Genomic DNA, 27910 nt, shown 5'->3' on the forward strand with positions numbered 1-27910 from the left:
TTATGTACTGCAAACATGGGAGGCGCTCAACTGCCAGGACTGTTCTGTACAGTTGCACAGGTTGTACACTGTGTAATGCCAAGGGTGCCACTTACACAGTTTTCACATCACCATTTGCTACAGGCTTGCCCCCTAATATTAGTTGCCTTCATCTCCTTTCCTCTAAATTAGAGTAAAGATAGAGTGAAAAGATTATAGAGAAGAGCCAGGGCAACTTTATAACTAAACAACCAGAAGAGATGTATTAAAACAATAAGTGATATTCTTTTTTCCTTTGCTTGACAAAAGGGAGTCCATTCATTCATCAGCCCAACGTTCAAATATCACTTACTAAGTACTAGGCATGCTAGACCCACAATGGGGGTTTCGGTCTCATTTCTGTAGTTTTTTTTCACACTGCCTCCCTGCACCTCACCACAGGATGAAAGTGAAAACTATTTCCATCCAAGACCATGTTATTGGCTCCATGAGGGGTCTCTTCCCAAACTCAGTCTGCATCTCTTCCCTGATCACACACCAAATCCCCTACTGTTTGCCCAGTCTGTCAGTGCTCAGAGAACAGACCTTTGGTGCTGGTTAATAAGAGAGATTTTGGGGTCACTGAAATATTCAGAACTATAGAATCTGAGCACCAGGAAAGTCTGCAGAATTCCACACAGCTTTGACTTTCCATTTGTCTCTTATGAGCCTGGCCATCTGCACTTACTCATGTTTCTTCCTAAAGCTGTCAAGAGATGCTTACAGCCAGGACTTTCCTTTTGGACATTAGTCAAATGTGTGAGAGCTGAAAATAAATAATATATTTTGGAAGCAGTCTTCTCTTCGCTGAGAGATAAAGTAGGAAATTTCCATTTAGCCCTGCACTTTGGGCATGGAAAAAATATAAGCAATTATTTTTCCTCCATTTTATACATGCTTTTCAAAATCAAATACATATTGCTTTCTCTTTGTCTCAAGTGCAACACACTTATAAGATCAATAATTCTTACCATTAATAATCAGACCTTTAGTTTTCATTTCTACTAATTTTTTCAAAATTTTATTTAATTGAGGTTTAGTTGATTTATAGAGCTTCCCAGGAGGCACCAGTGGTAAAGAATTCACGCCAATGCAGAAGACTCAAGAGATGCAGGTTCGATCCCTGGGTCAGGAAGATCTCCTGGAGGAGGAAATGGCAACCCACTCCAGTATTCTTGCCTGGGGAATTCCATGGACAGAGGAGCCTGGCAGGCGGTTGATTTATAATATTGTGTTAATTTTTGCTGGAGAGCAAAGTGATTAAGATATATAAATATATATATATGTATATACATATATATATTCTTTTTCATATTGTTTTTCATTAGGGTTTATCACAGCATACCAAGTATGGTTCCCTGTACTGTACAGTAGGATCTTGTTTATCCTTCCTATACATAATAGTTTGCATCTTCTAATCCCAAACTCCCAATCTATCCCTCTCCAAACCCCTCTTTCCCTTGGCAATAGCAAGTCCCTTCTCTATATCTGTGAGTCTGTTTCTGCTTAGTCTGTAAGTTCATTTGTGTTGCATTTTAGATCCCACATATAAACTATATCATAAGGTATTTGTCTTTCTCTGCCTGACTTACTTCACTTAGTATGATAATCTCCTAGATCCATCCATTGTGCTGCAAATGGCATTCTTTCTTTCTTTTTTATGGTTGAGTAGCTTTCCTTGTATATATGTACCACATCCTCTTTATCCATTCATCTGTCAATAGACATTTAGACTGTTTCCACTAATTTCTGTATAACAATTTAAAAATGCAATTAATTGCATCAATACATAGAGATGTAGAAAGACATCACTCAAACCCACCTGGAGCGTGGCAGGTAGTGCCACCATGCTCAGTCCTACCTGGTAATTTATCAAAAACTCATGTGATGGAATATTACACAGTCATTAAGTAGGATGAAGTGGTATGCATGCATTTATGCAGAAAAATATGTACAACACACTATTAAATAAAAAGCAGGCTATAAAACAGTATATAAAATAAAGTCTCACTTTAATTGTATATTGTTGTTTAGGATGTAAACAGCTAATATTTACTGAACACTTACTAGGTACTAGGCACTAATTTAAGATTTTACTCATGTTATCTCATTGGATCCTCCTAAAATACTGTAAGGAAGATACTGTTTTTATCCCAATTATATAGATGAGAAAAATGAATCAAAGTTTAAGTGAATTCTCCAGATCACAGAATCTGGAAGTGATGATCTCTTACTCTAGACCCCTATGTTCCTAGCTACCAGGCTATATAGATATATAAACCTCCTGGAAGTTTAAGGCAAGATTAATAGTGGTTATTTCTTGAAATGGGTCATTTTCTTTTTTAAGCTTATCCGTTTTATATATAATGTGTGTGTGTCTGTGTGTGACTATTAAAACATGTGAAAATATATGTAATCCATATAAATGGATAGAGAGAAAATTATATATGTATATATATATAGTTATGAAATGAATATCTTACATTGGAAAAATAATAACAATTAGGAAAAATAATACAATCTGAGGAAGGATTTTTATAAATCTTTATTTCTGTCTATTGACTGCTAGATGCGTTTCAGGGTCACTGTGTAGCACTGTATTTCATCTACCCGTAATCTTTTTAAATACTCCAAAGCCTAACTGTTTAGTTGCTTAATGAAAGAGATTCCCTTTGAGATTCTCTAACAAGTTAATAATGCCTTTCAGAAAGAGCTGAGTAACCAGTTAAGTGGAATTACAAAGGCATGACCATTTGCCGTTATAAGTCAATTTTGATATTTTCAGACTTTGTAATTGGCGGTGCTTTTTCCAGCTCTGGGGCAAACGAACATCTCACACTTCTCAGCTTGTCAGCACAAAAGAAAATTGTTGTAAAGCTTCGCATCCTGATATGTATTTCATTGTGAGAGGCTGGAAAACATACCCTTTCAAATGCTGAACAGACATTTTTACAAAAGGTCATGCTGACCATTGGAAAATTAGCTGATGTATATAACTCTATTCGTCTTGGCAGTTCAATTAGTCTTACAGTTTTAGGGTATGTGAGTGAGGTGGAAGGGAGCAAAATCAATATGATGCCTAGAGTACAATCTCTGAATTTGAAGCAGTGCTAGCTTCCGAAGATCAGAGGAAAATGACTTGTGAATGAACCAGCACTGTGACTTTATGGAATGTTATCATCAGTGAGTCTGTCCATGGCCATTACCTAATAGCTAGTCATCTCTGTGTGAGCTTAGGGCTTAGATCCAGGAGTCTGGCATCATCCTTGGGCAGGTTACACTTGGAGACAGAGTTCTCTTTCTTTGGTCCATAGCTTTAGCTCATTTATCTTTAAGGTTTATTGCCAGAGACATAGGACAACTGTATATTTTTAAGAGGATTTTGGGGCATGAAAATAAGATTCTCGGGATTACTGCTCTTTATCACAGCAACTGCCTTCTTAATGCTGGAGGAGATGTGGGCACCAGCTGGGGCCCCCAAGCAAGAAGCCTGCCCAAGCTGCATTTATACTTCCGTCGTAGAAGTCATCACAGCCTGCCTGGTATTAGCTGTGCATAGTTGTGGATCATAGCTTTCATAACAGTAATAAGAATGGCTATAATGATTTCCTGCTACGTGCCACATGCTAGTAAGCTCTTTACATATGCTGCTTCATTAATTTCATCTCATCACCTGATGATACACTCCTCCTCATTATCCCCATTTGTTCTTAAGAATGTGGGGGCTCTGACAGGCAAAGTCACTTGCCCAACGTTATCAAAGCTGCTGCAGAAGAGCAGAGTCGAGACTCATAATCATGTCTGCCCAAACCCAAAGCCCTGAGTGTTAAATCTCTATGCCGAATTGTCTCTGCAGAGCACCCAGGTGTGGTATGCTACAGCACAGCTAGTGGCAGGGGCTGATGTGGTGGGTGGCAGAAGAAGGGGTCATCATAGCAGAAAACCTGGGAGGTTTATTTCCAATTTATTGTCCCCTACCTCCAGCTCCTTCAAACCCAATACAATTCTGGGGAGAAGTTAGGGACTGACAGTTACTTTTAACCGTAAGAGAAAAGTTCTGCTGCCCTCTGTAGGAGAGGAATAGCAGAATAGGGAGATCGATTAAGATGTGTCTGTGTGTGCTAAGTTGCTTCAGTCATGTCTGACTCTTGGCAGCCCCATGGACTGTAGCCTGCCAGGCTCCTCTGTCCATGGGATTCTCCAAGCAAGAATACTGGAGTGGGTTGCCATTTCCTTTTCCAGGGGATAAGGATCTTCCCAACCCAGGGATCGAACCTGCGTCTCCTACATCTTCTGCATTGGAAGGTGGGTTCTTTACCACTAGTGCACCCTGAGTTAAGACACCATGTTGTTTAGTTGCTAAGTCATGTCATCGTGTCCAACTCTTCTGTGATCCCATAGACTGTCGCCCATCAAGCTCCTCTATCCATGGGATTTCCCTGGCAAAAATACTGGAGTGGGTTGCCATTTCCTTCTCCAGGGGATCTTCCCAGACCAGGGATCAAACCGACATCTCCCGCATTGACAGGTACATTCTTTATCACTGAGCCACCAGGGAAGTCCAAGACACCATGTGCCTCCATTAAAATGCAACTATCAAATGTGATGATCTTGAGCAATGGTTTAGCAACATGACTGTCAAGAACCATGAAGAGCCAAGATTTTTCTCTGCTTGTAAATTAACAAGTCTCCATCGTTTAATGGTTGTTGGCAGAAGATACATACCCCTGGGTCAGAGAAAAGGGACTTTATTACTCACAGCAATAGCAATAGCCAGAATATCAGGATTTGTTTTCCCACCAACTTCCCGAGCCCTGATTCCCAAAGGGTGACATAAAGAGCAGAGATGATGCCTGCACTGCCGTCAACAGTGGGCTGCATTTTCCCAGGAGAATTCTGAGTTTAGGAAACCCCTGCTCTCTGCTCCAGGGAGAGAAACCACCTCTATCCTCCAAGGTTGTAAGCAAACTTGATCTTTGCTCTGAGGAGAGACACTATCTCTGTCCTCCAAGGTTGTTTGATGTATAAATGTCCTTGAACAAATTATCTGGGACAAAAGAACAAAGTGCCTCTGTTATCAAGATGAGCAGAAACATGAGAGATTCATGGGGAATTATTTCCCAACGATGAAAACACTGACAATATAATGTTTAGAAGGAAGTCAGAGAGCAGTGTAACTTATTTTTTGTAAAATGTTTAAATTTGTGTATATAGATATGCAGAAAAGTATGGAAGAAAATTCATCCAGGTATCAATGGAAGACATTTTTTGTTGTTATTTTTTGTTAGTTATAAACTCATTTTTCTAATGAACATGGATTACTTGTGAAATAAACAAAAAATTTAAATTTTAAAAGGTGCCTCTGAAATGTCAATTTAATAACTGAGGGAGCCCCTAGCCTGTCCCTACTCATTTCCATTTGGGCATATAAAACATAGTGTCTAATCATGTCTTAGGGGAGGTAAGTATGCACTTAATATTTTTACAAAAGACCTGCCTATTGACAGTACAGCTGGGGAGTTGTTGACAAGAGCATACCTCCTCAAACAATGCAAATCACGTCCACATCAGAGCTGCCTGCGAATTCTTATTTTCCGTGATGCCCTGTTACTTCCTGCCTGCCTGAGAGAGTAGCAAGTATAATGCAAATGTATTAAAGGGCTTTCTCTCTTTTACCCATTTTTGCCAAATATGGTGGAAATGTATAGAATCTTTTTCATATTTACATTGGCTTCATGAATCTAAATAGATTTCTCCAAAGTAAGCTTTCCTTTTCCTGCTTGCATTTGCTCTGTATGATTGTAAGTGTTGTGAATTGCTTTATAGTAACCATTACCGTTTTCCACATTTTTTATGCTTAGTCCACACAGCAAACTTTGGTTTGATTCAATGGTTTGGACACACACACACACACACACACATACACAGAGTTTCTCGTATTTAAACGGGAATAATAATTATCTTATAAACAGTGGGTAGGATGGGAAAAAAAGAGCTAAATTCTCTGGCACAAGGTCTGGCACATAATTGCTACACAATTCCAAACTTCCTACAGCAACTAAATAGTATTTTATAACTGACAGAAAATAAATGCAAACTTTTATTTTAAAATTTCTTTAATTATTCCACAATTGACAATTCAGTTAATGGGTCTGTGTGTGTGTGTGTCCCAGTTGTTGCTGTTCAGTTACTAAGCTGTATCCAACTCTTTGTGGCCCCATGGACTGCAGCACACCGGGCTTCCCTGTCCTTCACTGTCTCCCAGGGTTTGCTCAAACTCATGTCCAATGTACAAATGTATACACACACACACACGTATGTTGTTTAAAAGCATAAAAAGTATATTTTCTAGTAGCTGCATTTAAGAGCTATCAAACTCTTTATCTCTAGAAAAGAGATTACCTCTTAATAAGCATTTCAGCTTATGATGGGTACTTGCATAAATTGATCAGATGTTTTTAAACTGATTTCCTGGGATCAACCAGCACTTAATTAACTTATTTCATCACAGAAGAGCATCGGGAGAGAGAGTGTGTTTATCCTTTTCCTGGGGCTCTCTCACAGTTTTGTTAAGATATTTGGTGGCAAATGTCAGAAACTGAATTAGCTAAATTAAAGTACAGGGTGGGATTTACTTGAAGACGCTGAGGTAGTAACCTCTGAAATCAAAGAAAAGGTCAAGCGACACAGGGGTCAGGAGGGGGAAGAAAAGGAGGACTCTCTCAAACCCCAGTTCGTGGGCTTCCCTGCTGGAGCCTCTTCATCCTCATCACTCAGCTTCCTTTCCCATGTGCACTCTTTCTCAGTTTCAGTTCTCGAGAGAGAGGAGCTGAGTGGTCCAGCTTGGGTCGGGTGTCCACGCCTGCTCCATCATCTGTGACCAGGAAAGCAGGGTCTCGTCATAGAACCATGGCTGCTGGGGGTCCCAGTGAGTGTGTAAGTGTTTTTGGATAGGTGTGCTTAAGTGTGAGTGACCAGGGTGCTGTGATGCAGGGGTGGTTCTTGGGGATCTGTGACTGGACTGGCGTCCCCAAATGTCTTCTCCACACACACAGGTTTTGCTCTAGAGGGGTAGAAATTTCCCTTCCTCCTATAACTTAATAATATTGTTCCGAGGTCACCTCCCCTCTCTGGATCTTGGTATCCTAAGAGGGAAGTTGCATAGGTGATACCTAAGCACCCTTTGAACTTTAACACAATAGTTCACCCAGCACCTGGGGAGTCTGTCTCAGTGGAAAATTCAGCTGTTCAGGGTGGGTGACAGGTCCCACTTGGAAATACCTACTGCCTTTTGTAAAGAATGAATCATGCCTCAATAGATATTCTTTTAAAAGAATAACCTTTAAATTGCTTCCATGTCCTAGCTATTGTAAATAGTGCTGCAATGAACACTGGGTTGCATGTGCTTTTTTGAACTATGGTTTTCTCCGGGTATATGCCCAATAGTGGGATTGCTGGGTCAGACAGCTAGTGGAAGCTGCTTATAGCACAGGGAGCTCAACTCAGCGCTCTTTGATGACCTGGATAGAGGGTGAGATGGGGGTGAGGCGGGAGGGAGGCTCAGGAGGGAGGAGATGTGTGTATACACAGGCTGATTCACTTCATTGTACAGCGGAAACTAATACAACATTGTAAAGCAACCACACCCCAGTTAAAAAAAAAATAGTACTTCCCTGGTGGTACAGTGGGTAAAAATCTGCCTGCCAATGCAGGGGACACGGGTTCGATCCCTGCTTCCAGGAAGATTCCACCTGCCGTGGAGCAACTAAGCCCATGCATCACAACTACTGAAGCCCTCGCACCCTAGAACCAGTGAGCCACGACAAGAAAAGCCATGACAACGAGGAGCCCGTGGACCGTAGCAAAGAGTAGCCCCTGCTCGCCGCAACTAGAGAAAGCCTACGTGCAACAATGAAGATTCAGCATGACCAAAATTAAAGTTAATTAATTAAAAAATGATAGTAAAAGAATAATCTGCCATAGTATGCCTGTGATTGCCTGCATGCCTGTACCGGTCATCTCTGCCATAGTCCACTTCCTGCAATTAATTGACCCCAGCCTGCAATGGGCTGGAAGGAGATGAGTGAGACTTAGGGCTGGAAGGAGATGAGACTTAGCCACTGGCTGGGAGTCAGGGACCCAGATATTGATCCTGTATCTGCCTTTACTACCGATGGAGACTCGGGTACAGAGTACCAACTGTCAGGACTCTTGATTTCCTCATCTTTAAACTGGGATCCAAATCCCCATCTTCTCAAGGAGCTGGGAGAAGGCAGATGGAATGATACATGCTGACATACTTGGGACGTTGTAAAGTTCTATGCAAATGTTAAATATATTCTCCATTTTTAAATCTGCCTACCATGTCTCTTGGGTGTGTTAAACCACATACATCTGTGCTTCTAATCAACCAGAGACCCCACTTTCTCTGGGCCATGTGGCAGAGGAACAAAATCTGTGGTTATTTTCTTTGAACTACACTTTGATTTTAGAAACTGCGACATCTTCAGAGAAAATAAATATTCTGTGATATTCACAGCTGTACCCCTATGAGAGTAATTAAGAGAATCTCAGAGGCAAAGTTATGTATAAAATATCCCCAGGAGAGTCATTTTTCCACTGAACTATTCCATAAAGATGAGAATCACTCCTCACACACCCCACCTGCCCCAGTCTCATCCTGCAGACACAAAATACTTGTAGTATTATTGAGGTTACTTGCATTTTGCTACAAATATGAATATTACTTAGTGTTCTAGGCTCTTAAGATTTAATATTTACACACACAGGGTCAACCTTTCTGATGGCTCATTGGGGAAAGAATCCACCTGCAATGCAGGAGACACAGGAGACATGAATTCCATCCCTAGGTCAGGAAGATTGCCCTGGAGAAGCAAATAGCAACCCACTCCAGTATTCTTGCCTGGGAAATCCTGTTGTCAGTGGAGCCTGGCAGGCTACAGTTCATGGGGTTGAAAAGAGTCAGACACAATTTAGCAACTGAGTGTGCACATGTATAGTGTCACCACAAATAATTAAATATCATTCAGAAAAGGTAAATAATTTGTTTTCCTGCAAAAAGTAGCCTTAAACCTATAAAAGAAACTTCCCAGTCCATGGGTTCACAAAGAGCAGGACACGACTAAGCAACTGAACAACAACTCTGAAGATAGTTCATACCTCTTGACTCTCAAAGGAAGTTAACATTTCTGACCATGGACCTGAAGTACATCTTTGAGTGATGAACCCAACTCTCCTGGACCAGCCCATCTCATAGGGAGCATGAATGATCATGCAAATTGTTTCACAAGCCTCATTGTCTGGCAGCTGAAATTCCAAAGATGAGATCATTGGAATCATCAACAGCTACAGAGGGGTTAAGGAGGATTAGAAACGGCTTTTGTGGGACTTCCCTGGTGGTCCAGTGGTTAAGAGTCCACCTTGAAATGCAGAGGACACACGTTGGATCTCTGATCAGAGAATGAAGATTCCACATGTGGTGGATTAACTAAGCCTGCACGCCACCACCACTGAGACCCAGGTGCTCTGGAGCCCTTGAGTCACAGCTAGAGAGTCCATGAGCCGGAACAGAAGACCCTGTGTGCCCCAACTAAGGCCCGACACAGACCAATAAACAAAATAATTAAAAATATAAAGGATCTATCTTTTTAAAAAAGGCATTTGTTTATAGAGGAGGTGGCCATTGGTGATTTCAGTGACATCAGACCACATTGGCCAAATAACTGGGCACAGAAGCCAGAATGCAAGGACTTAAGGCTGGTTGGGATGCTGAGGAAATGGAGTCAGAGGTACCCACTTGCTTGATAGACACATTAGCAATGAAAGGAATGAGAATAACACAAGAACGCCTCAAGGGAGGTGAGGTATTTATTTTCTTAGTTACTTACAGCCAAAACATGCCCATGTTTCAAGGTCAAGGAGAAGGAGCTAATGAGATACACCAGCTGTAAACTGTGCAATCTTGGACAAGTTAACTGACTTTTCTGAGCCTAAAAATCTGCTTCCTTCCATAAAGTAGGCATAATGATACTGCATATTGACACTATATGTTTCATTGATAATGTGATAATTCGTGAATGCTTAGCTTTATATTGTATATGGCACCCTTTAAGCGATTGACAAATAAGGTGATGCTTAACAAAGGGAAGGAGCTGGAGGGGGAAGAAAAAGAGGCAGCCAGAGCAGAAACTGAGAGGGAAGAGGAGAAGGAGATGGTACTGGAAAGGCTGGAAAGGATGCTCTGCAACCAGATGGAAGAGGGATGGATGGCAGTTCACACAAAGAGGTGCTCTCCTGCCAAAGAGTGGGCAGGAGGGGAACCTTCTGAGGGCCATTCCTCATTTCCTTAACAAAGGACACATGGTTTCTTTGAAACAGTAGCAAGAAGGGGACAGTTAGAAGAGAGAAAAAGTTTCAGGATTGCCGATTTGAAGCTCATACTAAGACTCCACAAGAGGTGAACAAGTTTATAGAGTAGCCACGAGAGTCCATTCGAATCAGAAAGGAAGTCCAGGTCAGAAGTGCAGATGAGGGCAGAGAAGAAGTGCAAGGGAGAGAGGAGAACGGAGTGGAGGTAAGGACAGTCTGTCTTTCCTTTTTTTGTCTTCTTTTTCTTCTTCCCTCCTTCTCCCTCCCTCCATCTCCAACACTTCATTCCTTCTTTCCTTCTACCTTAAGGGGTAATAGATTGTAGAAAGAGTTCTTAATTGTTCCTCCTGTATTTCCTATCATCTTGTAAATCCTAAAGGATGGATGTCCAGTTTGTAGGTTCTTGTGGATATACTGAGCTCTTTGGAAGAAGGAGCTGTAAAAGGGGAAATAATAGCAAAATTAATGTCAAAAGTTTATAGTATTAACATTATAATATGCAGCCTGAAAATGGATCCCAGAGCTGGAGAAGCTTAGGTATCACAAAGAAAAATGCAAGCTTAATTGGAAATCTCTCCCAGACTGGGATCTTCACACACTGTTTACTCTGTTCCAGGGGTTTTCCTTGTGATTAGGTTATTAAAATGCAATGACTCTCCCTGTTCAGACTACTGAGGCAATATTTTTTTCTCATGCACAACATAGAGATAAAGTTAGAATTAAAAACATGACTTCACATATAATCTAAAATACCTTCAAATGAGTATACCAATTTATTGAGGAAATGTTTTAGTGAGAACTGGCTATATGCTGGGCTTCCCTGGTATTGTGCATTTAATGGGGAGATAAGTCTCATGGTTCCTATGATTATGGGCATCCATCATCTTCAGAAGAAATTCCAGTTCTGGACAACATGGCAAATTAACAAAAGTAAAACCCTACTCTACCAGGGCTTCCCTGGTAGCTCAGTTGGTGGAAGACCTAGGTTCAATCCCTGGGTTGGGATGATCCCCTGGAGAAGGGAAAGGCTACCCGCTCCAGTATTCTGGCCTGGAGAATTCCATGGACTGTATATTCCATGGGGTTGCAAAGAGTCAAACATGACTGAGTGCCTTTCACTTTCAAACCCTACGGTGGACACATTAAGGAAAAAAGCAGAAGACATGTGGATGGGTCTTAGCACTTAACATCAAAACCATGAAAACTTATGGGAACATAGAAGGTGGATAAGTCCTTATGCAGAAGAAAAGTGACAGCCCAGATCAGGAGGAGCCCAGGGAGGCAGGTAGGCGGTGAGTCTGGCAGGGCTGGTGGAGCGTGCCTTTTCCGTCTCCCACCTTGACCTCAGTAGACACTGGCACTTGTTCCTTAGTGGCAAATCTGCTCCCCAGCTCAGCAATCATCAGAGGTCGCTGGGTGACATTGGGGCAGAGCCAGAGCCCCTCTGTGGTGATAACAAACATGGAGAGGCTGGCCACCCTCTGAATATGTCCTCCTCCAATCTGCCAAGGTCAAAGCAAAAAGGGATAATCTTTGGGAATAAGCAGTTCCCCAGGTTGTCTGAGGGTGGGGGTCCCTGGGGAGTATGAGGGTGGGGCGGGGTAGGAGGGAAGGGGAGAAGTGCATTGGGAGTGGCTGATTCCTGTTTGCAGGATCTGCCAGAATCTGTCCAGAAACACTCCCTACCTCACAGCCATATCTTTGATTTTCTGTCTGGTATATACTACATCAACTGAAATTCCCTAGGCAACATGCATAGCCAGAGAGAAATAACAAGACTTCTGCAGAGCACATATACCCTGAAAGTCTAAGTACTGAAAACCTCTACTGGAGAATTTTAAATAAGTCTGATAAATATTATCTTAAAAAAAAAGGGAGGAGAGATATTTGAAACACAAAGTAAGAAGATGAAGTTGTGAATAAAAAGAGATGGGAGATCCAGAGCATGAAAAATGGAAGTATCAAAATGAAAAGCCTAGTAAATGAGTAAGAGAGCTGAATGGATACATCCAGTGAAGACAGACTGATTCAGGAGAGAGAAATGAGATGTGGGAAGAATGGGTGAGGAAAGGAATTAACACATTTTCTGTGTAGATTTGCAGTGACTTCCTATTACTTCTCCCTTACAAAATAAAAAGCATAGCCATGAGAACCAAAACAAAGGCCTTAGACGAGACCAAGAAGACAGGATGAGGCAGGATGAGATGGATGAAAGTGTGTGAATGCTCTTCTAAGGGAAAAGACATCAATAATAATCATACACATAGCAGATAAAATCTAATTAACAAATTATATTAAAAAAAACATGCATTTTGGTAAGAAGGGATGAAGAGTGAAGTGGGAGGGACTGTTCCCTTATTAATCTTTGGGGTAAAAAATACACTCTCAAGTACATATAAAACATGTAAGTCATTCAGAGTATGTCCCTTTGGATCAAATAAACCTCCTCTTGGACATAATTTCTGAAATCTGTGTTCAGTTTAAGGTCTTATTTCCAATGACTCCTTCTCAGAATCTGACCCTTCCATACTCAAGTCACACTTCCGGAATAGCTAAATGCAAATTATAGAGACATTCTTGGGATATCGTTTCCACTATTTATTCCAAATCCTCTCTTGGATCATTAGATTTTGGGTTACAAACCCTCCTGGGGAAGTTTCCATGCCATTGGTGTTTCTGAGCCTGGTTCATTGACTAAGAGGACCACTCATAACTAGGATGATACAAGCGCCACTCTGCAGGATCACTTCCTCCCATCTCTCCAGTTCCTGGCCCTTTCCTCCACAATGGCTTTTATCACAGTGGTTCATCTGAATTCAGTTCATTGGTCTTCCTCTAACTAGCCGAAAGTGTCTCATTATCAGCCCACGCCTGGTCAATTATCGGATTACCTCCAGTATCAATCAACAAGACATCTCTTCTGATTTAATTTGTAGGCTCACAGCACCGAGACAGCATGGGGTGCTTTGCTGTCAGAGATTTATTAGGGAGAGAGGATTTATTGCCCTGTCAGTGATATTTCCTTCATCCTTATCAGCTTCTCATTAGAGTTGGTTAAACTGCCATTGTGATGCACACTATAGATTGGGCTTCCACTGGAAAGGTGTTTTGTACTCTGGGGGGACTCAGTGACATCATCAGCGTGCAAGGAATAACTTTAGGAATCACACGGGAGAACACTGACTATAACAGGCTGGGGGAGGGTGATGGGAGGCTTGGAATCTCCGGTAACTGAACTTAATGACTGATGTTTCAAAAGATCAAATTAGACCTTGAATTAATGTTTTCTCCACAAAAGTGATGTCAAATTTTTGATTCTTTTTTTTTTTTTTTATGTAGTCAGTAATTGGGCATGGTTGAATCTTTAAAAGGACAAGGTTTTTTTAAACAAATTGTATTTCTTCGTTTGGTTACATTTCTTTTCAATTCAAGGTTATAAGAACTTTATGTGTTCAGCTTTTACTTAGCACCTATTATATTTAGAGTTTATGCTAGGTATTAGGGATATTGTTGCAATGAAAAAGAAAAAAAGAGGAATGAGTATTTCTTTTTCCCTCTCCTGAGAACAAAGAATGCAAAGAGAACAGTGAGCAGGCCTGAACATTTCTAGTTCTTTTACTTTAAATGCTCCTAACTCTGAAGGTCTGTAACTAAGTTTGCTTTTCTGCCCCCTAACTCTGCAGGAACTATACTTTGCACTTATTTTCCTTTGATTCTATGCTAAATACACCCCCATCTGGTGTTTACCCTTACAACACCCTTCCCCTTGTAGGTACATATCAGAAGGGAGGCTGCAAAACCACCAAAATGTCAGACTCAATTAATGGGTTACTGTTGCCAGTTTATGACTGTCTCTGAAACAATGCAAGAGGAAGAAATCAAGATCCTATCACCTTTGTTCTTCATCACTGACTCCTGAGTGCGAGCCCTTGCCTTATATAAGCCCCTAGACTCCTCATGGAGCAGGAATGGGGTAGGGGGTGGGCACAGTTCAGGAGCCTACTATTTACCCCTCTCCACTAGCTGGCTTGCTGAGAATAAAAGCCACCTTTCTATTCCTCCAAAATCTGTCTCTGTATTTTTCATTCAGCTTCAGTGGGCAGAAAAGGCCAAGATTTTGGCTAGCAACAATACTAGGCCAAGTATATTGATTTGTTTATCTGAAAACAGGAGAGTAATAGAATTCTCTGAAGCTCTTCTGGGGCTTCCCAGGTGCCTCAGTGGTAAAGAATCTGCCTGCCAATGTAGGAGATGAAGGAGACAGCAGTTTGATCCCTGGGTTGGGAAGAGCCCCTGGAGGAGGAAATAGCTACCCACTCTAGCATTCTTGCCTTGGCAGTCCCATGGACAGAGGAGTCTGGAGGGCTACAGTCTATGGGGTGGCAAAGAGTCAGTCATGACTGAGCAACTGAGTATGCACGCACGCATGATACCACAAAGTTCTTCTAATAGGTAAGATCTTTGATTCTGACTGTGTTCTGAAAAAGAATCAAATAAAAGCTGTACCTTCTCTTAGAAAAATTTTCTGAACAGATATAGTGCTGGATTTCTCAGGATATGCTCTTTGCTTATCTTCCCCCATCTCAACTAGGGAATGCCAGTGGGTCTTTAATTCAGACCCTGAATAGAATATATTATTTGAATTTTCTTTCTCAGCAGAGGTACAGGAAGCAGACCGGCCAAACCCATGAAAGAAACTACAGTTGACCTTTGAACAACGTGGGGGTTAGGGGCGCTCATCCTCCATGCTGTAGAAAATACGTTTATAACTTAGGTTGGTCTCTTCGAATTTGTGGTTCTGTCTTAGAAGATTCAATCAGCTCGGGATCATGTCATGCTGTAGTATTTCTTATTGAAAAAAAATCTGAGTATAAGTGGACTCATGTAGTTCAATCCTGTGTTGTTCAAGGGTCAACTGTATATTACTATTTTAGGTATTCACTTTTCTATTTTTTGTTTTTTGGTTATGAACCTATCTGTATATTACAATTTTAGGTGGAAAAGCACCTATATAATAGCTACTAAATTGCCCTTCTGTCTTTCCAAATTGCATAAGTGATACTTTGACTAAAAAATAATCCTCTGGGACCTCCCTGATGGTCCAGTGGCTGAGACTCCAGGCTTCCAATTCAGGGAGCCTGGGTTCGATCCCTGGTCAGATAACAAGATCCCTCATGTGGCGACCTGACACAGCTGAATAGATAAATGAAATCGATTAAAAAATCATAATCCCCCGAGGCAGAGAGGAGGGAAGGGGAAGGGAGAGTTAAATTCTAAGAGCAATATGCCAAGGGTCACATTTCCAGGCGTGAGGCAAATTCCAGGGACTAGCTCCCTCTTTGCAAGTAAAGCACATTATTGCAAGGTCCTGCAGTTAGAATTTTACATGTCTTTACTTGCTGGCACATCTGCTTTCGAAAAGAGTTTGGCATTCCTTTTAGGTGTGAAGATACACCTATTGAATGATCCAGAAAGTTTATCACCAGACAAATACCCTGGAGAAGGTTCTACGCAAGTATTCCAATGACCAGTAGCAAGAATGAGTTTAGCAGCAAACTGTAAACAAACCAAATATCCATCGGCTCATAGATAGTAGAATAGGTTCATCATGTTGTGGTTACATAATGTCTTACTACAGTAATCAGAAGGATACATTTCAATTATAACACCTGCATAAATGAAGTTCACAAGCATCAGAGGTGGTTTTATAACAGTGGATTTACACAACAGCGAAGAGAAGCAGACGGTCATGAGGGTGTCTCTGGTGACTCAGTGGTAAAGAATGTGCCTGTCACGGTAGAAGACACAGGTTTGATCCCTGGGAGGGGAAGACCCCCTGGAGAAGGAAATGGCGATCCACTCCAGTGTTCTCACCTGGACAATCCCATGGACAGAGGAGCCTGGTGAGCTACAGTCCTTGAGGTCACATAGAGTCAGACACAATTGAGTTTTCATGCTTGTGCGCAGGCTCTGAGGAAAGTGATGGGCTTTGCTTAAAGTCTCTGAACAGAGAAAGGGTCAAAATGAAACCAAAATAGCAACAACCAAAACAACAATTATGTAATGATTGCCTTCTATGCCCAGGCATTGTACTAGGCATTTGAGATATATCAGTAAACAAAATAGATAATATATAATATTGGTGAAAAGAGACTTTTTTGCTTTAAAATATTGGAATTTATTACATATATATTTATACATACAAATATATATAAGTGGAATTTATACATATACATATATATTACATATATAATGCATTTGTTAAGAGATCATCTAGATACCGTTATAGGTTAAGAATTAAATATATATAATGCATTTGATAAGAGATTTTCTAGATCTCATTTGTTTCTATTCAGACAGCAAACATAAAGAAATCATAGAGAAATTAAGGTGATACATAGCATAGGGCAAGGGGAGTCAGGAGTCTGGAAACGGGAGGCAGGTTTCGATGAGGGTGGTCAGCGTGGGTCTCATGGAGAAGGTGACAGGGGGGCAAAATCTTTAACATCTAAAGAAAGAATGTTCCAGGCAGAGGACCATAGGTGCAAAGGGCCAAAGGCAGTACCTGTGTTCAATGGAGGGGCACGGCCAGGGGGTGGAGCAAAGTGAGTGGGGGAGAAAGCAAGAGAGGAAGTCGGAGAAATCATAGAGAGGTAATGATCACATAAGGGCTTATGTCTCAGAGCTCCGACTCCAAATCCAGAGTTATTTTTGCCATTTGCCCTAGAAGAAATCAGAAGGAGCGCTCGGCATCGAGAAACAATCATTACAGTTAAAGATGAAGTCCACATAAGAAAGTCTGGATGCCATTTAGATTCTAATTATTTCCATATTCCACTCATTAACTGTGTAAGTGAAAGCAACTTACACAGGAGACACAGGTTCAATCCCTGGGTCAGGAAGATCCCCTAGAGAAGGGCATGGCAATCCACTCCGGTATTCTTGCCTGGAGAATCCCATGGACAGAGGAGCCTGGTGGGCTACAGTCCACAGTGTTGCAAAGGGTCAAACACAACTGAGCGACTGAGCACATAAACCAACTTATGCATTGTGGCTAAAGCACCAGTCACTTCAGGGTAGCTTTTAATGAGCTTGACCTAGAGTCAGCCTGTATTTTCTCCTATAGTGAACACTCAGTTTAAATCTTAAGGGAAAAGTAGAAAATACTTTGAAGTTTCTCTGCCAGTCATTAAAATAGCTTATTGGGTCCTTCAGTTTTCTTCCCTGGGCGTTACTGGTTTGAACCAGTTCCTCCCTACGTTGCAGAGGAGAGGGATGCATCCTTTGGCTGGAGCCAGAATTGGGGATGGCCATGACCTTCACTTCAGTTTCATTTCCCCATGGAAAGAATTTGCAGACACAAAACTTGCTTTATCATGGTGATCACAAATTGGCAGGAAGATTCTAGCTCTTAATGAGAAGCTGGAATAAAACAACATGCGTGTGTCATTGGAGAGGAAGGCTTTTATGCACAGGCCCCAAAGGAAAAGACAAATGTAAACTCTCTCAGAGCAATACCAGGGGAGAGTGGCTGCCTCCCAGCTGTAATAAGTTTTACTTTGCTGCCAGGCAGCCCCAGTCCAGCCACTGCACAGGAAGTCTTTAAATAAGCATTTGCACAGAAAGCACATGAAACCATTGCCCTGAGTATTGACTTGGAGGTTTATGACGGTCTTAAAGGCCAGTCACAGCACACAAACTCCAAGATTCTCTGTTGGAAAGGGAAATTTATAGGCCAAGAAACAAGCAGAATGGGGATAGTTTTATAAACCTTAGTCTCAAGTATAAATAATTGATAAACTTCATCCTATGTAAAAGTATAGTCTTTACTTCTGCAGGCATGGGCTTTGAGGTCAGACATAAGTTCAGATCTCAGCTCCATATTTATTGGTAAAGAAGTCAGAGTAGTGGTGACCTCTAAGAGGCGAATGACCCAGAAGGACCACAGGCAACTTTCTGGGAGTGATGGGAAGGTTCTATCTGGGTCATTGTTGCAGGGATTCCCACATATGTTTAAAGTCATTGAGTGGTACACTTGAGAATTGTGTAACTTACTTTACAGAAGTTATGCCTCGATTAAAGGGGAAAAAAAGGAGAGGAGGAGGTAGAGGAAAGAAGTGGAATGAACTTCCCAGAGCTCAACGTGTTCAGGTAGAATACAGATCACTGTTAGGAATACTATAAATGTCTCTTTACTTCAGGAATTAGGATTCAAAGATCCACATTGGGTTTCTCACCTTGGTAAACACACAGAGGACATTCAGACTGTAGCAGTGCTTCAGGAAGAATGGAGTAATGCTGGCTATTTCATAAGGCAGAACTCGAGAGAGATTGACTGAGCAGGAGGAGATCTCTGCAATGGTCTAGAGGTTTCTGTAAGAGTCTTGAACAGGGTTTCTTAGCCTCAGCTCTATTGCCCTTTTGGACCAGAAAATTCTTTGTTGTGTGGGGCTGACTGTACACTGTATGCTATTTAACAGTCTCACTGACCTCCACCCACTAAATGGCGGTATTACCTCTGCAGTCAAAACAGTAAAAAATGTCCCCAAACATTTCCAGTGGAGCAGTTGGGGAGGAGCACACCAGAATCCCCAGGAGGGTCTTTAAAGCTAAAGATGCTCTTCCTCCAAGCTGGATACCAAGGTCAACCAACTTCATTCTCAATCCCTTTATGATCTAACTTTAGCCAGTTAGATATAACTGGAAGTTTTTCTACAAAGTGCTTCCCTTTTTTCACTGAAACATACACATGATGGCTGGAGCTTCAGCAGCCATCCTGCAACCATGAAATCGAAGTCAGGAGAATTCTAGATACTTTGGTGCTGACTCTTGAGTGACTGGATCCAGTGCCAGGTAGCATCCACCTGCAGCCTTTGAAAAATGTAAAAAAAATAAGCAAATAAACCTGTTTTGGTTTAATCACTCCAGTCAGGATTTTTGTTACAATTTTTATAGTCAAAAGCATTTGTGATCAATATAGCTTTTTCCAGTGTTTCCAATGTCCTTCTCTATTTTCATCATGAGGATCACTGAAGTGATCCACAGTTACAGTTAAGAATGCATTATATGTCTCAGGAATGGCAAAAAGCTTGGTCTAGTTTGGATTCTCCTAGCCCTAGCTGCAATTAGAATCTCCTTGGAAGTTAAAAATAATACTAATGATGATGATGCCTGGGTCTTACCCCAGACAATTTAACTCAGCCCATGTGAGTGAGATTCCATTTCCATTGTGTTTAGTGCATCTACTAGCTACATCCTTCTCTCCAGATGTATGGAGGGTCCAAGTGGGGTGAAGATACAGTCTTAGGACAAGGTGAGGTGCATTTCCCATGTCCCCAGACCCAATAGGCATTATGATGCCCTGGCTGGTCCATGCTCTCCTTCTCAGCTGCTGCATCCCTCATCTTCTTCCCCTTGTTGCACTGACTGCATTCTCCTCAGTGTCAGGGTGGCAGTCTCCCATGTGTCTGCTCCAGAAGTGTGTCTTTACTTCATTCATCACCATTCCCTGGCACGTAGAACATAGCATCTCACTGAGAGTGATCAGGAGCCAGGTACCAAAGTTTGAATCTGTCTTTACAACCAATGCTTTTAACCCCCCAAAAAGATGCTCAAAAGGGAGCCCCCTGGCACGAGTGATGTTCCCATGAACCCCGACTACAGGCACCTTATTTCTGCATCACAGCCATGAAGGTCTGATATCTCAGAAAGAGATGAAGGAGAGCGAAGTGGTTATGGGCACGGCATGTTCGGATCCTGCTGTGAGCAGGAGACAGTAGTTAAGGAAAGAGGCTGAGATTGGGCTGCTCTGGTTTCAAATCCTTCCTTTTTGTCCTGGAGCAAGTTACTCAACTCTTCTAAGCCTCACATGCCAAACGGGAATGGATTACATAATAAGGCATATTAGGGCAGGTATATAGTAAGGACCTAGGATGATACCACTCCCAAGGGCTGAAAATGTGTTCTTGGAGGACAGAAATCTTATAGGTTACAACGATTTGTGGTTCTCCAAAAAGGCCAGGGAGGACTTCCCCAGTGGCTTAGAAGGTAAATAATCCACCTGCAATGCCGGCGGTGCAAGAGATGCGGGTTTGATCCCTGGGCCAGGAAGATCCCCTGGAAGAGGGAATGGCAACCCACTCCAGTATTCTTGCCTGAAGAATACCCATGGACAGAGGAGCCTGGTGGGCTACTGTCCATGGGGTTGCAAAGAGTCAGACATGACTGAGCGACTATCACTTTCACTTTCAAAAAGGACAGGGAAGCCTGGAGTGCTGCAGTCCATGGAGTCTCAAACAGTCAGACACAGCTGAGCGACTGAACAACAACATAGGGTCACAGCACGTAAACAGCAATTTAGCACATCTCTGGGATTAAAATTTCATGCGGAGGGACAGTTAGGAAAAATGCTACCTTAAAAGGCTCCTTAAGGTGTGGGAGTCAATAATGGAAAAAAAGGCCCAGCAACATTGGATCAGAGCCTGTTGATTAAGGTGTCTTTGGTTCTGAGCCCTGGGTCCTGCTCTCCCCCTCTCCCCTCTCCCGCTCCCCTTCCCTCCCCCTAAGGCAGGCAGGTGCAGGCATCCGCAGTGGTGAGCTGGCTATGTCGGGTACCAGGTTTCACATCTCTCTTTGCTTCTTGATTCACAAACTGATGACCCATGAACCAGCAGAAAAAGCACTTACTTCAAACCTGATGGATTGTAGCTTTTCTAGGATTTCTTTCCAGTCCTTCATCCACATCCTTCACTTCATCTCATATTAAGTTCTTTAGCTTGTATTCTTTCCATGGTTATTTTTTCTCCTGAAACTTTTGATTGTTCTTAAAATGGCCTTTGAAAAGCCCGCAAGGATTTATTGCTCTCTATGAGGAGTGGTCCCCAGAGCTCTGTGAAGTTGAGATTCTTCAACCCTCACTTCTCCAGGATGCTGCCTCCATCAGTAGGTGGAGGTCTGCTGATTTTAGAAGTACAAACTCTTTCCAAAGCATGGCCCCCCTGCTGACTCATGACTTTAATCAGAAAAGTAGAAATCAAATGATACCCCAAAGTCAAGAAGAATAGATATCGAAACTCCTGCCCTGTCTCTGGTAAGAATATGTGCATTTAATACAAAGATATGAACCCACTCATTCAACAGCTCTATCCAACGTTCATGCTAGTGTGTGGCTTTACTTCCCTATTTGCTGCTTTTCCCAAACTTTTTTCTTTGTACTTCATAAATCACATTTATCTAAACACCTTATGACTTTCCAGGCTCCCACTCATACACCTTGTTGGGATGGTGTTAGCTATCTTTCCATGAGGATATTTTAAAATTCAGCATTAATTACAGTAATTCCTTCTTCCCATCCATTCAGACACTTGCAGAAAGAAGTAAAAAGTTTGCTTTCTTTCCTCCACAAAGAGCCTAAAGAAGTTTTTTTAATTAACTACCAAATTAGCCAAGATTGGATTTAATATTTCGATTTGGGAGATTGCCTCAGTGCAAGAATATCTGTCGATTGCCTCAGTGCAAGAATATCTGTCTGCAAGTTAAGGAAGTAAATAAGAGTAAATGTAGCATGTTTAAACATTCAGAATGACAGAGTTCTCCTTTATTATTCAAGTCAAAAACCAACTTCCCCCAAAAAACCGCATGAGGAAACTGGTAGAACCATCCCCCATGAACTCTGTCCTGGTCCCAGAGACCCAAGCAGCAGAGTAAATGTTAAATTCTGGAATGATGTAGTAGGTTCTTTTTTTTAATGGGCTGTTTATGGAGTTCTCTGGGGATGCTCATTCCTCGAAAACAGCTACTACCAGCTTAGAACTCTCGGCGTGCACCGTCCATGCTGGGCTCTCTGCCAAGCGCTTTGTATGAATGATCACACTGCACCGAAGCCACAGAAATTACGGCAGACATTCTGTTCTTGTCTCTGCCTCAAAGGTGAGGAACTAAAAGTTAGAGACGTTAAGGACCAACTTGAAAGTAGCTGAGGGATCGTTTCTTTTTTTCTTTTTTTAGTTTTATTTATTTATTTTTGGCTGCATTGGGTCTTCATTGCTGCATGCAGGCTTTCTCTAGTTGTGGCAAGTAGAGTCTACTTTCTAGTTGCAGGGCAAGGGCTTATGGCAGTGGCTTCTCTTTTTGCCGAGCACAGGTTCTAGACACGTGGGTTTCAGTAGTTGCAGCCCTCGGGCTCTAGAGCACAGATTCAGTAGTTGTGTACCGGCGTTTTGTTGCTGCATAGCGTGTGGGATCTTCCCAGACCGGGAATGGAACAGGTGTCTTCCACACTGGCAGGAAAATTCTTTACAACCAAGCCACCAGGGAAACCTGAGAGATCAGTTCTTCTTCTTTTTTTTTTTAATTTATTTTTATTAGTTGGAGGCTAATTTATAATATTGTAGTGGTTTTTGCCATACATTGACATGAATCAGCCATGGATTTACATGTGTTCCCCATCCCGATCCCCCCTCCCACCTCCCTCCCCATCCCTTCCCTCTGGGTCTTCCCAGTGCACCAGCCCTGAGCACTTGTCTCATGCATCCAACCTGGGCTGGTGATCTGTTTCACCCTTGATAGTATACTTGTTTCAATGCTATTCTCTCAGAACATCCCACCCTTGCCTTCTCCCACAGAGTCCCAAAGTCTTTTCTGTACATCTGTGTCTCTTTTTCTGTTTTGCATATAGGATTATCGTTACCATCATTTTAAATTCCATATATATGTGTTAGTATGCTGTATTGGTCTTTATCTTTCTGGCTTACTTCACTCTGTATAATGGGCTCCAGTTTCATCCATCTCATTAGAACTGATTAAAATGAATTCTCTTTAATGGCTGAGTAATATTCCATGGTGTATATGTACCACAGCTTCCTTATCCATTCATCTGCTGATGGGCATCTAGGTTGCTTCCATGTCCTGGCAATTATAAACAGTGCTGCGATGAACATTGGGGTGCATGTGTCTCTTTCAGATCTGGTTTCCTCGGTGTGTATGCCCAGGAGTGGGATTGCTAGGTCATATGGCAGTTCTATTTCCAGTTTTTTAAGAAATCTCCACACTGTTCTCCATAGTGGCTGTACTAGTTTCCATTCCCACCAACAGTGTAAGAGGGTTCTGAGGGATCAGTTCTTAATGACAAAGCCTTCAGTTCAGTTCAGTCGCTCAGTCGTGTCTGACTCTTTGCGACCCCATGGACTGCAGCACACCAGGTCTCCCTGTCCATCACCAACTTCCAGAGCTTGCTCAAACTCATGTCCATCGAACTGGGGATGCCATCCAGCCATCTCATCCTCTGTCATCCCTTTCTCCTCCTGCCTTCAATCTTTCTCAATATCAGGGTCTTTTCCAATGAATCAGTTCTTCGCATCAGGTGGCCAAAGTATTGGAGCTCCAGCTTTAGCATCAGTCCTTCCACTGAATATTCAGGACTGATCTCCTTTAGGATGGACTGGTTTGATCTCCATGCAGTCCAAGGGACTCTCAAGAGTCTTCTCCAACACCACAGTTCAGAAGCATCAATTCTTCAGCACTCAGCCTGGACTGAAGCTGATGGTTCGTTCTCAAAGGCCAGGGCTGATGGGGATGTGGCCCCACTTACTCGGGCCTTCTGGAACCCTCACCCTCTCTCCCCACTTTGGCAGCCCACGTAAGCAGGGAGACCAGCACAATCCTGACCAACAGACACGTCACTGCCGTGCTGTCCAGACCAAGCAGGACCCGCAATACAAGTTGTCCAGGTTTTCACTTTTCGGATCCCCAACCTCCAGACTGCACACCATCCTCCTCTTCATTCCAGGTAATCAGGAAGGGGCTCTCTCTACCTGCTGCCCCACACCTGCCCATGTATCCAGGCTGCTGCCACCCTCAAGGCTCCAAGACAGAACAGTGACAAGACTGCCCTTCACTCTGCTTCCGGGAGCCACGTACCACATCCCAGAAGTCATCGCATTCTGCAGATCCCACCTCAGAACTCCCCCCCGTATCCCTACCCCTCTCCGTCACAAGTCTGTAATTCACGCCCACATCCATCCCAGGCTAGACGGCCGTCTCATGCAGCTCACGGGATTCCTCCCCTGGCCTCTCCTCTCACGACACCAAGTTATCTTTCTGCAAGTCAGCTCTGGTCCCAGCGTTTCACAGCTTACACCCCCGTGACTTCTTGACACCAAACCTCAAACCATCAGCAATGACAGCAATGTCTTTCCCAACCTGGCCATGGCACTGACCTTGAACCGCTCTCTGCAGCCCCAGGGGAGCAATCCATGTCCAGGGTGCAGTGGGCTCTTGCACACTTTCCAGCCCTTACCCACTCATCCTTTTGCCTCATTCTACTCTGTTCTCTGTTTGGTAAATTCTGATTCCTCCCTGGAGACCCAGTTTAAATTGGCTTCAGCAGATGGGGAGTGACTGTTAGGACTAAACTGATTTCCAGAAGGGAATGAGGAGGCAACAGACTTCACACAGTTCAGTGGATTTCAAAACAACTTTGAGCACACACCACCTGACTCTTGACAGAAGAAGAGTTTAGGATAGTGGGGGTGAAATAATCTTCGTACCTAGAAAGACCACTTTGATCTTCGGAAAAAATCTCTTCTCCATCCACTAGATGGCGCATCTAAATTTTCAAGGCACGCATCCCTTAACTCAAAGCATGTATTATCTACATTTTCTTTATAGTGATTACAGAATTTGCCACACACCGCTCACTACAGTGTAAACACTAATCATGTGAATACTTATGCAGAATACAAATTCATATACAGAGATGGGTGTCAAGGATCCATAAGACCGATATTAAGATATGAGCCAGAACTAGACCTCACTACTCCATCCATCATCACCCCATTTCCTTTGGTCCTGGGAGATACATTTCTTAGCTCTCAGCCTGCAGATGCCCAAGGTTCAGCCAATTTTCTAATCACTTTTAAGTAAAAAAAAAAGAAAAAGAAATTTAAACTAATAATGGCTCTGCTTGACCCAACCGTGGAATAAATGGGTATGATCTTGACATTCCTTGGGTCTCTTCTCTGATCCCGAACTTCCTCTCCCTTCATACTGAAACCAAAAGGCTCTGTCTTCAGGGAGGCAATAAACTCTCAAGCTGGGGCAAGCACAACTGTTTTTATTGTATATTAAATGGTATGTATGGAACAATGGTGATCACTCACATGGTGATCCAAGACAAAAATCTCTTCAAGTGATAATGAGACTATTTCTTTATAGGTGGAGATGCATATTTGACTCACTCCCATGAATTCTGGTCTGATTGTATCCTATTCCCTTCATTTTATTTTGGTGCTCACAAGAGTGTTATCTGAAGTCACTCAGCCTCAGCACAGAGCTGTGCTGAATAAACCTGAGTGCTTATTTATGGTCACTTGAGGAGAGAAAGTTTCCCTATTCCCTCTTTAAAGGCAGACATGGTCCGCTGTGGAAAGTCCACACATTAAATAAGCCAGGTTTGCAAGCATCTGCCTTAAGATATTGGCAACAGAGAAGCCCTGTGCAGTCAACAGATTACTGAAAGACATTCTCATCCAAGTCATCAATTTTCCCCAGCCATCACAGGGCTAGAGTTCACAGTAAGGTCAGCCCATCAACCAAGTTTTGCCATCTGACCCCGGAGGGTCACAAAGATTACCCATAGTATTATAGGGTACTACTATAAGTTGTATTTAGTTGTAACTATTAGCTGGGCTTCCCCAGTGGCTCAGATGGTAAAGAATCTCCCTGCAATGAAGCTAGACCCAGGTTCAATCCATGGCTCGGGAAGATTCCCCTGGAGAAGGCAATGGCAACCCCTCCCAGTAGTTTTGCCTGGAGAATTCCATGGACAGAGGAGCCTGGTGGGCTACATGGGGTCACAAAGAATTGGAGCTAAAATTAGTATTTGTTTTTCCTTAAAATTCAGCTTAGATGCCAGTTCTTCCAGGAAGTCTTCTGTGAATTCCTTTCACAGATAAATGTTTTCTGAGCATGGCTTGATGATCTGCTCTTACACCTAATGCAGTGGATTATAACTATTTATGAGGTTGGTTAACCTCCTGAGGGCAAGGATTGTGCATTATTCATCCTGTTATCCAGCAAAATGCTTGATACATAGAAGGAAGCACAATAAGCAAATGGATGAATTATTCAAGCAATATGTTTAAAAAAATTGAACATTTTCTGGGGGAGAGCATCTGAGTTCCCATTTTTGTGGTCTGGAACATTTCCCAACCTTAGTTTCACAACTGATTTCTGTTTACAGGTAAAAGAAACTACTGGATTCCTTCTATGTGGCAAGAAATAATCAGGTGATTTAGTTAGTTTAATTAACAACTGAGCAAAAAAGTAAAAAGCATCCTGTAAGATCTCAAAAATTAACACATGAACCTTACACGACATTTTATATTATACAATTGTTTGATTGTATAATACAATATTATTTTTGTCTTTTTCTTTTTTTGCGCATGGGGATATTAGTTCCCCCCACCAGGAATTGAACTCGTGTCCTCTACAGTGGAAGCATAAACTCAACCACTGGACCACCAGGGAAGTCCCACAAGTATATTATTTCTTGCTATCTGAGGACAGCTCTATTGAGTGGGTTAGATCAGGGGGCATTTACATATGAAGGAATTGAGACTCAGAGACATTAACTGACTTGAGTTAGTGAAGGGCTGAGTCAAGATGACACCTTTGATTCCAAATCAGTGTCCCCCGTGGGATACCACCGAGCTCATCGGTCCTGCCCCTCCCTCCCCATCATTGACCACTGGCTGTTTGGCTACTCTGGCCAGTGGATTGGCTCGTTGAATCCTTAGTGTGACCATCCTGGGCAAATAACTCTCCTCTTGGCTCAGCCCTTTACTAGCTATCAAACCTTGAACAAGTCATCAAGATTTTTGTCTAAGCCTCCTGAAACTGGGATAAAAGAGTAAAATCAAGGAAAATGTGTTATCTAACTCTCAGGGGGTTAGAGGGTTCAGTGTCATCCTTATCATCAGCACGATCACAGCAGGAGCCGCCATTTATTCCATTCCGGCTATGTACCCTCACTGTTTCAGCCCTTGACATGTCGTAACTCATTTCACCTACCAAATAGCCAAAAGTAAAGTAGGTATACTAAAGGAAATCCACCCTAAATTGGAAGGACTGATGCTGCAGCTGAAGCTCCAATACTTTGGCCATCTAATGTGAAGGGCCAACTCATTGGAAAAGACCCTGATGCTGGGAAAGATTGAAAACAGGAGGAGAAGGGGACGACAGAGGATGAGATGGTTGGATGGCATCATCGGCTCACTGGAGGTGAGTTTGAGCAAATTCTGGGAGATGGTGAAGTACAGGGAAGCCTGGCTTGCTGCAAAAAAAACCCCTTGCTGGGGTTGCAAAGAGTCAGACATGACTAAGTGACTGAAAGACAACACTATCATTCTCATTTTACAGATGTAGAAACTGAGGTCTGAGGTATGATAAGGCTAAGTAACTCAAGCAGTTACACATCAAGTCAGTGGAGGAGGAAGGATGAAAG

The sequence above is a fragment of the Cervus canadensis genome, chromosome 8 (assembly GCF_019320065.1).
Source record: "Cervus canadensis isolate Bull #8, Minnesota chromosome 8, ASM1932006v1, whole genome shotgun sequence".
NCBI classification, from domain to species: domain Eukaryota; kingdom Metazoa; phylum Chordata; class Mammalia; order Artiodactyla; family Cervidae; genus Cervus; species Cervus canadensis.